The sequence below is a fragment of the Natator depressus genome, chromosome 21 (genome assembly GCF_965152275.1).
Source record: "Natator depressus isolate rNatDep1 chromosome 21, rNatDep2.hap1, whole genome shotgun sequence".
Lineage (NCBI taxonomy): Eukaryota > Metazoa > Chordata > Testudines > Cheloniidae > Natator > Natator depressus.
The window spans coordinates 1,776,858-1,793,290 of NC_134254.1; the positions used below are offsets into that span (position 1 = coordinate 1,776,858).

At 48.5% G+C, this 16,433-nt stretch overlaps 1 long non-coding RNA gene across 1 annotated transcript; it reads left to right on the forward strand.

The window, feature by feature from the left end:
- The first annotated feature begins 226 nt into the window (after positions 1–226).
- LOC141975702 (uncharacterized) lies at positions 227–14,653 on the forward strand. Its single transcript, XR_012635995.1, has 3 exons — positions 227–414; positions 934–1,114; positions 14,254–14,653. It is a non-coding gene; the product is annotated as an uncharacterized LOC141975702 (long non-coding RNA).
- The last annotated feature ends 1,780 nt before the right edge of the window (positions 14,654–16,433 follow it).

Consider the following 16,433-nt stretch of genomic DNA (forward strand, 5'->3'; position numbering starts at 1 on the left):
CCAGGAGGCATCCGTTGCTGGATTTGGGGGGTTGTTTGTGTCCCTCGTCACATTTTTTAAAAGTGGGAGCTGCCATCTGTGTGACTTTCCACACCCAGGGACCTTGAAGTCCCTGTTCGTTTGAGATCCTGCTGACCTCCATTCTCCCTTTGATCCAGGCTGCTGTCAGACACGCTGGTGTCAGATCGGTGGTGGGCACTCTTCCTTTGTGACAAGTGGGGGAACTGTCAAGGTTATGAGGTGAGCCCACATGGGGGACCCAACACCCAGGGTGCCGTGGAAAGAGAACCTTCCAACTGACCTGAACATGGCTCGCTTTCCTGCCTCCACTCAGGATGTGCGCTTTGGATGAGGACTGTGCATTCTAGCTACACACAAGAATGAGCTCTGAGTGACCAGCCATCACCTCAGGAGGTACGCACCTCCCACATTCATGCTTGGGAAGGGGAAGACTCCTGAGGGTCACCAAAATCTCCGTCCTAACTGATAAGCGAGATGGGTTAGAAGAGCTGGGCAGGTGATGGAAAGAAGGGCTTGTGGAATGTTTTAATAGGGACACTCATCAAATTAATTATTTAGGCCAAGATTTCCAGGAGCAGCTACTGGCTCCAGGCATCTTACGGGGTTTTTCAGTGGTGGGTGCTCAGCACTTGTTTGAAATTTGATCCCTTTCAGATGTCTCAAGCTGGACACAAAAACTGAGACTTCCAATCCACTGGTCACTTTAGGAAATCTTTAGGAAAAAGCCTTGATGCTTTTTATTCAGCCAGCTCTAGTGAGGGCTGCTGGTTTACAGTATGAGGCTCTCGTCAGATGAGATGCTTGCTGGGTTTAGTGGGTGGTGGTGGTTGGTGATGTGCACAAGGTCAGACTAGAGGATCTGCTGGTCTCTCCTGCCCTTAAACTCTGTGACTCTCTATGGACTCCCCACAGCACTGCCCTGGAGTGTTGTTGGACATAGTCTCACATCGATAGCTAATGCATGAAGCCAATCACCCCTGGGGAAGCTGCTACTAGGAGCTAAGTGATACGTTGCATGTAAGAACACTGGCCGTGGACACATTCCAGTTAACAGCAGCCATGCAGTCACCTGGCTGTGCCCAAGGAGGCTAAGGTAGGCTCCTGTAGGAAGTATGTGAGTTTGAATTTCTTTGCTTATGGGGATTTATACTCTCAGCCTTCTGGAGCCAAATCAAGTACAGAAAATGAAGCACTTGACACTTCTCCATTCCTCTGAGCACCACTAGGTGACGGTAGCATGCTAAAGTTGGTGGGGTGAGTGAGGCCATGCAGACAGCAGCTGCCTCATACTGGCCTAGTTTATTGCTATGCCCATTATGATGAAAGTTAGAGAAAGCACTTTCCATCATCCACAGAGCCTGCAAACAGCCCTTTGACACAAAATAACAAAGTTCAGTGAAAAGAACCTATGTGTCTGAGAAGTGGCAACTGCCTGGCAGGGGAGCCAGGTAACTCTTTTAATTAATAACAGCACCAAAATATGAAATTTGTATTATCTCCACTTCTGATCCTGGGACTTTTAAGAATGAAATTTGGTTTAAAGGTCACAGAATAAAAACATCCCAGTGCCTGAAATGTCTGGTCTCAGTAACATATGCAGCAGTGGTGTGTGTGTGTCTCTACACATGCGTGTGGGTTTCTTTACAGTACAGAAACTTGTGACTAATTTGAAGCACACTTTTTTCAGCTGGATGCAAACCTGAGGCCCTGACATTTATGGGCAAGAAAGTTTCCCTGGCATTTGCTGCAACAATTGGAGTGTTGTGTTCAGGTCAGATGCTGATATTAGTGAGATTGAGGGAGGCAGAATTGTAGTTTAGAATAGATATTTGGTATTCTTGTTCACTTCTTGTGCCAAATGGTTGTGTACCCTGTATGCTGTTAACCAGCTTCCAGCTTCCAGCCCAGAAGGGTCTGCATTTCAGTGGTGGGCCATTGATTCCTGTGCATAGTTTGTATGTTGATTTGGATCCTTTGGGATGAACGTGTATATTATTAGCAGTAATTACCTGTAATGAACGAGAGGTTATGAAGGAATCAACCTGCCTTGCTCGTTTTCCTGTTATGTCCCAAGTCCATTCCTTGCCCTTTCCTGATTTTAGCTTAGCTTCTTGTACACAAGCCACCCACATGCTGAGATCAATACGCTTTACAATATCTGCATTGATCTAATCTCTCAAATGTTGCCCATATGCTCAGGATTCAGCTGATCGCCATATTTGGGGTCGGGAAGGAATTTTCCTCCAGGGCAGATTGAAAGAGGTCCTGGGGGGTTTTCGCCTTCCTCTGTAGCATGGGGCATGGTCACTTGCTGGAGGATTCTCTGCACCCTGAAGTCTTTAAACCATGATTTGAGGACTTCAATAGCTCAGACATAGGTGAGAGGTTTTTCGCAGGAGTGGGTGGGTGAGATTCTGTGGCCTGCGCTGTGCAGGAGGTCGGACTAGATGATCATAATGGTCTCTTCTGACCTTGGTACCTATGAATCTATGTTTGCTCATTGTCATTCACTGTGTCTTAAATTAAACATGACAGTCTCAAATCCTCTAGCCTCTACCATTTTCTCTGGCTAATGACCTAGCCACTGGAATCCCTTTCTGTGACTAGCACCGCCCAGCCGTGACTAACCACTGCTCCAAGACACAGTGTTCCCAATGGAGTTCCGGGGCTGCTTTTCCCAGAGGATCATTGCAACATGCAAGTGTCAGCTGGAGCTTTGGAGCCCAGCTTAGGGTTTGCAGAGGTGTGGTCTCCCACTCCAGGAACGGAGTATGGTTCACTTCCTCGAGTGCTTGACATTCACTCACCACCGTCAGCTAGAGTCAATGGAGTTGTACCAGGGAAGAATATGGTCCAGCATTTTTCCAAAAGGCACCGGTGCCAGCAACAACATACTGAAGAAAGGCATCTAAAAGCAGAGCATCTCCCCAGCAAAAAGGCTTAGCAATAAACCGCATTGGTCCTGGACATGGGGGGACAAAGTGCCTGTCACAGGGCGCTGCTTCAGCTACGCTGCCTCGCCTGTTTTCATGGCCCCAGTCACAGACACGCACGGGGCTTGTCTACACCCAAAACGCTGCACTGGCTGCAGATGTGCGGCTGTAGTGCTTCAGTGCAGACGCCACCTGCACGGCCGGGAGGGGCTCTCCCATTGCGTGGGTAACCCACCTCCCCGAGGGACAGTAGCTAGGTCGATGGAAGAACTCTTCTGACGAGCTAGCGCTGTCTGTGTGGGGACTTAGGTCAGCTTAACAGTACCACGCAGGGGGTGGATTATCACTCCCCTGACTGATGTAGTTGAACAAATCTAATTATCGAGTGTAGACCAGGCCACAGTCTGTTACTTTTCTACCCCATGTACCTTTAATCCTCTGTTTGCACACAGGGTGGGACTTGGCACACATATACAGTGGGAGGGGTCTTCTGCACAGGTTTGTTCCTCCACCCACCTCACCCTCTGAGCCTCCCGTTCCTCCCAGCTCTATACCCCCCCAGTTACTGAGCCAATGGTCCATCAGCCCAGCAGTGTCAGGAATTCCCCTCTAGGAACAGGTTAAGCCTGCAGCCTTCTTCGTGTTGCAGAACCTTCAGTGTCCAGGGTGCTACAGCGAGCTCCGTCACAGTGCCCACGATCCCACATGCAAACCTCCGCTCTCTGGGCACAGACACAGGTGAGGCTGTGAGGACGCCAGACATACACCCCTTCCCTTCCCCCCAGGCCTGCTCCGAGAGGGTATGGTGTCCGCTGGAGGAGGATATTTTTTCCCTCTTAAACAAACAGGCGGCTCTGAATTAATGGTCTAGTTATTTTTAATGGTAGGGACGGCCCTCTTCAGAGACTATGAAATTAAGCATTAACGATCTGCCTAAATTAGATTTTATGAGCAATAAATTAGGAACAATTTAATATTTATCCCAGTGCTGAGGCCAAATACAGTGATAAATTTAACAGTAAAACATGGCCATTATTTTGTAATCTTTAAATGATATTTAAATTCAGTGGCACTTCAGGAAATTAGTCTTTAAAAATTAAAAAAACCCTTTCATTAAAATTTGCATTTTCAGCTCCAAATCAGAGCAAAGCATCTTTTAAAAAGTTTATTTTACGGTACTTTTTAGACTTCCGTACATGGTTAGGACCCATGGTTCTGTGTTTTTGAGAGGCGTTCACCCTCTGACACATGGGATTGTGTTTTTGACCTACCAGGTTGTTCCCATATGCCTTCTTCCTCGTTATCAAAGATGATTTTGGACTTCAGAAATGGCCCTTCCCTACCCCTTCCTCCCCAAATCTGCTCTTTTGATTGGATCCTGCAGTGAAGTCAGAATGTTGGATTGGTGACATCACAATCATTTCCACAGCAACAAACTGTGGTGTCATCACAGGATCATCATTCATCGCAGGATCTGGCACGGGAAGGAGCCTAGTTCAAGGGAGACATGCCCTACTCAGGGCTTTGCTCGTTGGATAATTGTCTCTCTTTCCCCATTTGCCCCAGTCTGAAGGTCTCAGTGTAGGGATACAATGACTGCAAGCCCTCCGCATGTCTCAGCTGTGCTGAGGTAGACCCTGCAGTTTAGGATTTTTTGGGGATACTTTGAGATGTGTTTCAGACACTAGCCCCACTTCTGACAGGTTGTGGATGAGGGTGTGTGGGACTGGTTGTTTCAGGGAAAGGAGCATTTAATCTTAACTGCAAACAAAGGTGGGATTTTGGGGGGGTTTTTTGTTAGCAAAAGGCATTAATCCTACTGGCCCTGATCCTGGTCCCGGGGAAGCCAAGGAGAGTTCTGTCGGCAGCCTCCGAGGCAGCAGGATCTGTGGTTTGAAGTCGCCTGAACCTGGAACTGGATCCAAAGGCTGCACCTTCCTAACTGACATAAAAGCTGGAGCAAAGTCCAGCAAAACAGAGCATGGGGTTTGCAGGGTGGAAGGCAACAACAGAAGCCGTGTCCATTATCTGCTAAAGGACAGGGCAGCACACACAGTGCTGGCCTGATAGCCTCTGCTCCTCCCACCCCTCTCTGGGCCTCAGCCTGCCCTTCTGGAGAATGTGGGCAGCACTACCGCAGGGCTAAGCCTTAGCCAGGGAACAGCAGGTTTGCTCTCTAGCCCTGTCCCTGCTGGTGCTGCTCAGAGCCAGACAAGCTTGCGAGGCTTGTTCAAAATCGGTGTAGTTCTCTGAGCGCAGCAGAGCTGGGCTTGCTTTGCTGGGAGGGGGATTCCCCTTCCCCGGCCAAAGGAAAGCTCCTTGACCTGACCTGGCAATTCACAGGCTGCAGTGCCCAAGTGCCCACTTCATTGACATTTTCCTCCATCTAGAACACTCAGACACTGGCAGCGGCTGCCTCCTACTCCCAGTGACTCCCACATCCAGCCCCAGCTGCAGCCATGGGAAGCAGGGCCTCTCCACTTAGCTCCTCACTGCTACCGGAGAATTCCGATACCAGATGAATCTTTACACCCACAGGTCAGGGAGAATCTTTACAATTCACAGGCAGGGCCAGGCGGGAGGCTGGATCACCTTTTGCACCTTTCTTGCCTCTCTCAGCTGAGGCTGGAGCTCAAATAGATGTGTGGAATATGGCAGGGAGCCTCCCCCAAATGCTGGAGTTGATAGTGCTGGAAAGACAGATCATTGGACCCAGTGGTTTCTATCATAGGGTCTTATAGTGCTGCCCATCACCATAGTATCTGGGCACCTTCCACATATAATCCATAGTAATAGCTATGTTCCTAATGAACTTTATAGGGCGTCTCACTCTTCTCCCTTCTCAGGGTAAAACCTCAGCTTGGGGCAGGTTGGGGTCAGTGGGTGAAAGAGGCATCTCTGGCGTGGGCCTCAGTCTTCTGCAGTCCTGACCTCAGGCTGCAGATAAAATGCAGAGATAATAAATAACGACAGTGCAGCACCGTGCAGCTGGCAGCAAAGGAGCTGGAACTGGGCTGTAGCCTGGTCCATCATTTGCCCTGTCCTGTGGTGGCATCTGCTTTGGCACGGCCGGCATTGTTCTGATAGCCACAGGATGAACTAGCACAAAGTCTCACTCCTACACTTCTTGGCCTTGGCGTTTCACGCTAGCAACGCTTACCTGGTTCAGATAAAATAAGAGCAACTTGGACAGGGGCCTGGAATTCAAATCAAACCTCTCCTGGGTCATTTCCTCCTTGTTGTTTTCCATTTTGGCACTGTCTCTGCTCTCCCTGTTGGTGCAGGGAGTGGATGGGCCCCAAACCCCACCATGGAGCCAGCCTGGTTTTGCAAAGAGCATTTCTGGGTGTTTCCGCCAACCAAGCCCTGGAGCATTCTGTAGTTCATCCATCAGTGTGTCTGAACCAGGCTGTGAGGCTGGCTTGGAATGGACTTCGGTCTCTTGGCAATCTAGAGTCCTTGATCCAGGACTGCGCTTCAGCATGTATTTAACTCAGTGGGACTTTATGCTTAAGTGCTGTCCCAAATAGGGATCGACTTACGTGTGTGCTTAAAAGCTTTTCTGAATCATGGCTAGGTAAGGAATTAGTTTATCCAATCTTGCCATCTTCGCTTAGGCAAAAGTCCCAAAGAGGCAAAGGAGAATTTTGCAAAATTGGGTCCTTAGGAAGGATGAGAGACGAGACCTGAGGAGAGCTGGGGGCCAGTTAGTGACCTGAGGCAGCAAAGGAATAAGTGGGTGAGCTGTGATGAGTGATGAGAGCAATGAGGCACAGCCAGCTGGGACTGTGTACAGGGGAGAGATTCCCTCTGCTGTATTTGCTCTGTGTAAGCTCAGTGTAGGAATCTCAGCAGTCAATTCAGAGCTGTGGGAAGCAGAGCAAAGGCAGAAAATGGATTTCTCGCACAATAAGACCAAACTGTGGTTCTCTGGTGCCAGAAGTAAGGAGAGGTTTCCGTTATTACTAGCATTATCTCCAGTACAATAGCATCTGTGGGTCCCAGTGGAGAATGAGGCCATATTGTGCTAGGTGCTGTACACACAGGGAGCGTGAGACAATCCCTGCCCTGGGGCACTCACAATCTAAAGAGACACGGCAAAGGGAAAGTGACTTGTCTAAGGTCACTCAGCAGATCAGTGGAAGAGCCAAGAACAGAACTCAGAGCGTCTGAGTCCAAGGCCAGTGGCTGATACTACCGCTCTAAGAAGCCACTGAGCCAAGCTCCTACTCTGATCCTACACCCCACTGAAACAGATTTTTCAGCTCCGCCCCCCAGGGGCACTGCATGGGATGGGCAGAAGGAAGTGCTGTATGTGGGAGCTGCCCCAAGGACTTCAGGGGCAGAGAGAACACTGCACTCAGTGTGTTCAAATGCGCTGGGACTTTAGTGTGACCATGAATTTGGTGCTTGGTCTGGGAAGCTTGAAGAGTTGGTTTGGTGCTTGGAGGCATGTTCCTAAAATGTCAGCATATGTCTGAGAAACGCTGCCGTGCCCTTGTATCATGGCGCAGCTCCCCTCGCCATCTCTGTGTGCTCCTGCAGCACGGGGTGCTCCTTTGAGGGCCTGCCCTGGAATGAACCAAGCTGCCCAAGGCAAGGCCTTCCAGCAGGCTGGCGCACAGAGAGCAAGTGTGCGTGAGCATCCATGTGTGCGCGCTCAGGCCAAGACACCATCTTCCACAGGGCTTTGTCCACAGCATCACTAATCATATCAAGGTGTTCTGCCAAGTTCCTTCCAGTGAACCTGGGACTTTATTCAAAATGACAGGGGATCTGATTTATTATACTAACGAGCCGGCGATCAATAAACATGACCTGAGAGAATCCCAGTCCCACAATTCCATTCTTGTTCAGTTCCTTGGGGGAGATGAAAGGTTTCCTACAACTTCCCAGTGCTACCCAGAATCTCCGCACTTGATCTGCCAAAGCCTTTTGCTGCTCTCGAGCTGGGCGTTTGATTGAACTGACAGGAGCGTCTTATTAATTGTACTAATGAGGGGCTCAGCAACACGGAGCAATGGGCAGAGATGGAGAGAGTCCAGTGTGGCTAATACAACGTGCAAAGCTGAATGGAGCACCAGGTCACCCTGTTGCTACGCTACCAGCTAAGCTGCCTCTAGGACCAATATGTGAACCAGTAGGTGACTCTGGGAGAAAAATTGCTCCGTAGCTCACATAATTAATAGGACAGTGATGCTTTATTTTCTCAGATGGAATATCGACTAGGGAAGTTGTGACTGCACATGTACCATAAGCCTCCGCGCTCTGACCCCAGTGCGGCAAGAGGTTAGATGCTAACAGCAGAGGCTGTCTGGGAGCTGCACTGGCATGCACCCACATGCCAGCTGGGTTACATTCACACCAGCGTCGGGCCAGGCCTAAGTGGTTCTGAGGTTTGGCTCGGAGAGACCAGTGACTAACTCAGCGCCAGGGGTCTCGTGATCACAGGTTCTCTGGTGGCATTTTGGCACAGGTGGTGAGGGGAAGTGCATTGTTTCCAGACCCCAGGGGAGGGCTGGAGTTTGGTGTTCAGACCCTGCTGCTGTTGAGCTCAGCCAAACTGGTTTTCCCAGTTCCAGTCCAAAGCTGAGGTGAACTTCCCTAGGTAGCGTCATTGACAACGGATCCAGTCCAGAGTCAGCGGCCTACAGCAGCTGTTGAGTGCAGAACTGGGCCTGGTTTCCCTTGTTAATTTTTTTCCAGTGCCACAGAACAGAGAGGACACAGAGAACATCATACCTCTGCATCACTGCAAAGGGAAGGAGCAGTGACCGCAAGCGCTGGGTGACTTGCAAAAGGATCAGAATTCTGGTTCACATTGGATGAGCTTTCAGGCTGGCTTTCACACAATTTTACTGGCACTTCTGGTGCTGGCTGGAGAGCCCAGGGGGATGGCTTCCTTCAGGGCTTTCAGCCGCTGGGGCAGAACGTTTCTGGCCCTCGGGAGTGGCTTGATCAAGACTAGCTGAATCTTTCTAATGGCTGGGCTCTAGCTCCACCTGGGCTGGATGCAGGTGTCGCTGTGGGAGGTTCTGGCCTGTTTTGCAGGAGGTCAGACTAGGTGATCAGAACAGTCCCTCCTGACTATTAATAATCTCTGACTATTGAGGGGTAGGATGAGATCTTTCTGGGGAGCAGATGAGCCCACGTCTGCCTGCTGTGCGGTTCTTGAAACTTCCTCTAAAAGCATCTGGTGCTGCTCCTGTCAAAGACAGGACACAGGGCAGGACGGACCCTAGTCTGAGCCAATCTGGCAATGCCTGTGTGCCAGAGCAGGTTCACTTTTGGCCTGTGTCTGTGTTGGCTTTGATGGCATATTAGGCTCTGTCTACAGTACAAGCTGCGGTGCTGCCACGGCGTGCTGTAGTGTCGACACTTGCTGCAACGACAGCGGGGGCTTCTCCGTTGCTGTGGTAAATCCACCCCCTCAAGAGGTGGTAGCAAGGTGACAGAAGAATTCTTCCATTGACCTAGGGATGTCTACACCAGGGCTTAAGTCGGCTTAACTACGTCTCTCAGGGGTCTCTCATGCCTAAGCAGTGTAGCTAGGCCAACCTATGTTTTAGATGTAGAGCAGGCCTTAGGCTTTGTCTACAGACAAGCTTGCACCAGTTTAGTTAAACAGGTGCAACACCCTGTGTGGACACGCTTATTCTGGTTTAAGAATGGCTTATTTTAGTATAGATTAAACCTGTTCCCAGTGGTTTTAAACTAACCCGGAATAAGCCTGGCTTAAAAAACCTGGTTAAATTAAACTGGGGCAGCTGTGCAGTTTGCCAGAGGGCCCTGAATCCTCTCTTTGGCCTTGTCTTCACTAGGAGGAAAAGTGTGTTCTTGCCTTGTGTTTGCTAACACGTGGTAACTAACAGGAGGAGAAATCCTAGTGAAGATACAGCAGTGTGTAGTTTTCACATGATCAAGGCAGTCCGTAGGCTCCCCATTGTCCTTTACCTTGACCTGTGAACTGGAGAGAGCAATGGAGGGTCACGCCCAGGGACGTTAACTCTGCATGCTGCTGCGTCAGCACCTCAAGTCTCACAGACAGACAGAAAGAGGAGAAGGCCTCTCCCTCAGTGGACCAGATGCCAGGTCTGGAAGCACATGCCGTTGTATAATACCAGGGCAGTGAGCAATGTGGGGCTGGGAACATGGCCATACACACCTGTGGTGCTGTATAAATAAAACAGCTTTAAACTGGAAACTACTCCTATGTCCCAGTTTGGTGAGGCTGGTTTCCACCTTCCTGTGGACTTCTCCGATGGCCAGAGTACACTGCACCAATGACTGATCCAGAGGAGCTGGTTACAGTGGCCAGGAATTGTAGTGTAGACGGCATCTAGCTCCAGCTGTGGGGCTGGGTTAAAGTGCTGGGCACACCAAGGCTCTGGCACTGGTACTGGCACCTCGGTTCCGTCTGTGCCGCACCTATTAGCTGTGCTGTTCCCAGGCCGGTGGCAGCGGTACTGTAGATAGGAATAGGATCCAGCTGTGTCTCCACCACTGAACTTCACAGCCTTGCCCTGTCCAGGGATTTAACCAGGTAACAGACATGGCTAGGTTCCATCTACACTAACTGTTCGAAGGATGTGATGTGTGAATGGAAAAGAAGACAGGACCTTGCCTCTTCAGAGCAAAGAAGCAGCTCAGTTCCCGTGGAACCACTTTATATGTTGTTAAACCATCTCATCTGAGTTCAAGAAATGAATTACAAACAGGAAAAAATGAGAAGGGCAAATTACATGGCTTTATGTGCCCTCCCTCCCCCCGAAGAATGGAGAAGGGGGCTGGAAGCTGGGGTTATCACCACCCAGTGCTTTTTCACAAGCAGCTCGCTGAATTTACGAGCAGCGTCAACAGTTCAGTAACGGCATCCGATAAAAAAAGGTTAATAACTGCATCTGTTTCAGATGACACGTTGTGGCGTGCAAACTGATGGGGGACTTTAAATAACCAGTGGCAGGAGCACACTGCCAAGATACACTGGCCTTGGCTTATGCTGAAATTCCCACATATCACCGCTGCACGAGGTAAATCAGGGTGACCTGAGCCAGCAATAACAGCCCATTTCACCAAAAGGACAAACTGCGGAGCTCTCCTAAGATATTAATTCTTACATGGAGCTTAACATGCAGCACGTGCAAATTTACAGTGATAAACAGGAATATTCCTGATTCGTCTAGGGAGAAAAATGGAAGAGTGACAGAGAAAATTCTGATCCCGGGTCTTTTTCTTTGTATCTATTTTTAGACACCCATTTGAGGGCTGGATCAGATCTCTCCAGACTGCACTCTGGAGTGGTAACGTTTTCTGCTCAGGTTAGTGCCCACAATCCAAGCTAGGCTTTTAGGTTTGCAATGATACCTTTGGCAAAGGCAAATATTAGAAGTAGTCCAGTTATTTTCTTGAGTGCTTCATGCCCCAGCACATGGGAAACCTGGGACAGGAGCTATCTGTGCCCACTCCCTGTCAGTACCGCGAGTGTTTTGGGGATGATTCAGGAGGTGAGTGGGTAAAAAGGAATTAGCCATAGGCCATGCTGCTCCTGGAAACCTGGGACTGGCCAGCTACACAGGTGGTTTTGCTGACAGAGTCCTCAGGATATGTCTGTCAGAGCCTCTTTCCCCATGTAGACATGTTCCTCTGAGCAGCTGCTGTTACAGGTGAGAGAGAAGCTGAGATTATAGGGGGACTGCAGGCAGTCCCAGGACCTGTATCACTGCCTCAGAGCAGTGAGAGACACCCTGACATACACCCCTGGGGGTGAGAAAGGCTTTGACCCAGATACCTGGCAGTGGCCAAAGACATCTGCTGGGTCATTAAAGGCCACTCTGCCATCCAGTTAGTGTCTCATCACGGCACAGACCTAAGGGGCTTCACCCATAGCATGGCTGTGTCTCTGTACTCAGTCTGGGACCCTCCCTCCTGACTCAGTGATACGGGAATTATGTCTGCACAGCAGCTCTCCGCATCATACATGGGGCTGAGTTAGGACTGTGCTGACAACTGCGCTGCTGCTAAGCCATAGCAGTGCATGCTGGGAGAATCTGGGCAGCTCCCCCATCATGCCTTGGCAGGACACAGTGTCCAGAGACATGGACACGGAGCAGCCCTGTGCTCTGGGATGTCCTGCTGCACAGGGAGCTGGGAGGAAGCAGGTCCTGCCAACCCATCATACAGACCTGCTCAGGGTCCCGTTGACACTGCAAAATAACAGGGTGTGGAGTCAGTTACGGAAAGACAATGTGGGCCTTGGGCAGGAGTGACACACTGTTCGCTGCCAGGGTTATGTGCTTGGTGTGCAAACACAAACAGCTCTACATGCCACTAACTAGTGGCCAGTTCGTTTAGAAGTCGTGGAGTGGACAAGACCTCAGAGATCTGCCCTGAAACTTACTCCTGTATTTTTCCTCTGGGCCTGGTTTGGAGGGCGCTCATGTCCTTATAGCGCAAGGCCCTGTGCAGACAATTATCCTCAGTGGTCTAGCGAGTTTACCTGAAAGAAAGCCATGTTGTAAATGGAATACGGTGGGGCAGCTCTGTTGTGTGTGATTCTATTAGCAGAAGCAGTGCTGTGTCTTCCACAAAAAGTTATTGTCATCAAACTATTCTATTTTCCCTTCTTAAGAAAAGCACTGCTGAGTCGTCCCTGGGCAATGGGAGCAGACAGCAGTAATCTATAAGCAACATGAATGATATGCTGATTACTCAGTGAAAAGGCCTCCTTTCAAAAGGCTTCTCATTAGTGTCAAAGGAACAAAATGATGTGAAATAGAAACAGTTTTGCCCTGCAATGAAATCACCAAGGTTTTATCAAGACTTAGCAACAAGGCCACACCAAGCCAGCGATTTCAGATGAGAGAGAGCTCCTGTCATAATTTTTCATTCATTCCAATGACTTTGTTTCAAGTATTTGGCTGGACAGGAACAAGTAACACAAGAAGACTGATAATTCCATGTAGCAGCAAGGCAGCAGCTGGGTCTGCCCTGGGTTGGGCTGACTTGGAGAGGACGGGCTGGCTAGCCCGGGCAGAGCTGACCTTGTGTCTGCCTACCAGAAACCAAACTGCTTTCCTCATCACACCATTTTAAAAAAAATCAGTTTTTATGAATAAGCTGGTTTCTGATTAACCTTTTTTCACCATCCCCAACTTTCATCAGCAAATGAGCAACAGATGGTCAGTAATGTGGGAATATAACATTTGCTCGACCAGACTGAACACTAGCCCATCCAGTACATACCCTCCACTGAACCCCATAGTACATCAGGTCAGCTGTGCAATGTGCATCATAGGCAAAATGAGCCCGTGTGTGCCTTCTATCTAGGGGTCTCCAAATTCTTTATAGAGGTGGGTAAGAATTACTATCTCCATTTTACAGATGGAGAAGCAGAATCACAGACCTGCCTAGGGTCACACAGTGAATTGGTGTCAGAACCCATTCTCCTAACTCCCAGTCCCCTGCTCTGATCATTAAATTATACTTCTCTTCACATGTATAGTGCTAAGTGTTATTAGTGCTGATAAAATTACCCAGCCACTTCCTAATCCCTGCCCCATCAGCTGACACAGTCTCCTTTTGGTACAGCAATCTTGGAACAACCACCGTGGTCTCCATGCAGCACCTTAGCAAGCAGCATGCCATTCATTTGCAGCTTCCTAGCACAGTCCTAGTGTCTCAGTGAAGCACACACCTCCCTTTGTGTATTGAAATGTTGGCCCTGGACTTTGATACCAAAGGTAAAAAAGAAACCAAACTCTCAGCTTTAAGTTAGGGGAAGGAGAGTGACTGCCCTTTGTGGGTTGGCCAGACCCAGTTTGGGCACTAAGGGGTAACCCCTCAGCTAGAAAAATTTACTGCTACCTCGTTAGGCCCCTATCTGATGGGCATTGTGATGCGCGCAGACCAGGTGCCAGCTCTTGCCATGGCTTTAGGCTTCAGCCGAATGCTGACAAATTTGTTGCTGGACCCCAGTCCAGCTCACCGGTGTGTTAGTATGGTTAAGCTTGAACTTGTGATAATGTGTTTAGTGTTTAGACTTTATGAAATGCTTGTAAGTTGCTACATGTGTTAATCCCACTTATAACATCTATATCCCACTCTGTAATGTAATACTTATGTGTTCGTGCTATAGCTGTAAAATGTGTGTTCTGAACTAAGTCACTCACAAATAAGAAAAAACTTTAGCTAGTGCAAAGTGGTAAATCCCTGAGAAAGGTACTACTTCTTGCCCGTCACAGTGTTGCCAACTCTCACGATTTTATCATGAGTCTCATTATAATTATTGTTTTCCTTAAAGCCCCAGCTCCTGGAGTCAAATGGATACGTGATGATTTTAACCTTCTTTCTTAAAGAAAAAATAAGTTTCTAGACCTTGTGGCTGTGGAGGAAGCTTCAAAATGTGACCCCAGGGCACCCAAAAGGCTCAAAAATCAGAAGGCAAATGAAAAGAACCCCAGATCTGTTACTTCGACATAATCTCATGATTTTAAAGCCAATCTCATGATTTCCAGGGAATCTGACTCATGATTTTTGATCATTTGGGGTTGACAATACAGTACTGCCATCAGGATGAAATGGGCCATTGTGGGGCATCACAATAAAAAGACTTCGCTAATTGTCATTGCACACCCATGAAGCAGCCATATGCAAAAGGGCTCATCCCATCAGCTTGAATTCTGGAAGAAGGAAATTAAAATAGCGGACAAGACATTTTTTCATCTCCTTGACTTGTTGGACTCTCCCAGGGCTGGAGCTAGGAAACAGAAGCAGTGATCCCCAGGGTCAATCCTAAAAGACGTTCAGTGCTGACAGATTACTGCAACTCTGTCACCTTTTGGAACCATAGACTGTAACTCATTTGGGTAGATATGTTTATGTGCTTTAACCTGTAAATATCATCTCATTTCTTTTTCCTAGTTAATAAATCCTTAGATAGTTTACTACAGGACTGACTACAAGTGTTGTTTTTGGTGAGAGAGGTACAAATTGACCTGGGGTAAGTGACTGATCTCTTGGGGCTGGAAGCATCCTGAATATTTTATGATTTTTGGTGTAGGGCAACCAACCATCACGACGTGCCGCTTGCCGGGGGGACAAGAGAGACTGGTATGGCCAAGGGGACTCTCTGTGACACCACGGCACTACTGTTGTTCTGCTTCAGGAGTTCACACTTGTTACTGCGTTGGTGACAGCCAATTATAGACCACACAAGCCGCTTGGCAGTCTGCCCGGAGGTTGGCATTCACGGTCATGAACCACCCCAGGCAGCGTGACAGCCATCAGCAGGGTGGCTGGAGCTGCTGGAAGTGGTGCAATTTCTCTATAGTATGTAATGTTGAAATGTTATCAGGCATCCAATCTGAAAAAAACCCACAAATCTAAGAAAGGGCCAAGACTCACAGAAACACAGTTTTATTTTGACAAAAATTGTCAGAAGACTTCTAAATACAATTGATAATGTAGGTGAACACCCAAACCACTGTGCTATGGAGGGCTTCACACTCTTAGCATTTGCTTGGGCCCAATCAATAGTTAATTAAAGGGGAACAGCTTCAACAGTAAAGGCTAAATGCTCATGTTGTTCTAAGCTGGCCCAGGGAAGAATTGAACATGGGTCTCCACCATCTCGTGTGGTTACCCTAGCCACCATGCTACAGAAGGCTTCTTACTTTTGACTCTTGATTTGACCTAATCAGTAGTTAATTAAAGTGGAACCACTGCAACAGGAAAGACTGAGGGCACCCACTATTCTAATAAAAAGAACAGGAGGACTTGTGGCACCTTAGAGACTAACCAGTTTATTTGAGCATGAGCTTTCGTGAACTACAGCTCACTCCATCGGATGCATAGCATATCGTGGCTAATGTGGCCCATAGAGGAACTGAACCTGGACCTTCAACATCTCAGGCATACACCCTAGCCCCCAGGCTACAGAGAGCTTCTCTTTAGCTTTGGCCCAACTAATAGTTAATTAAAGCTGAACAGCTTAGACTGAGGGGACATGCCCTTCAAACCTGGCCCAGAGAAGAACTGAACTACAGTCTCTACTATGGCACATACTTAACCTTGCCACTGGGCTACAGCATGCTCCTTAGGGCTGAGACTTGCTTGGCCCTCATCAAGAGTTAATTAAAGTGGAACCTCTGCAACAGGAAAGACTGAGGGAGCCTCACTGCAGAATACCTCAAAGTCCAGCAGTTAGGCCATTCAATTGCCATGCATGCTGCTTAAAGCCCTTCAGAAAGGGGTTGAACCCAACTCTCCCATAGTCTAGGTGAGTGCCCAAAATACTGAACTAGAGAGCGATTCTTAGGCTTTCTGTGGCCCAATTAATGTATAATTATGGAATTAAAGTGAAAATACTTCAATAATAGATGAAGAACAACCCACATCAGAACACCCCTGAGGCCAGTGCTTAGAGCGCTCACTTGAAAAAGGAGAGACTCCATTCACAAGGGAAAGCAACACAAAGCAAGT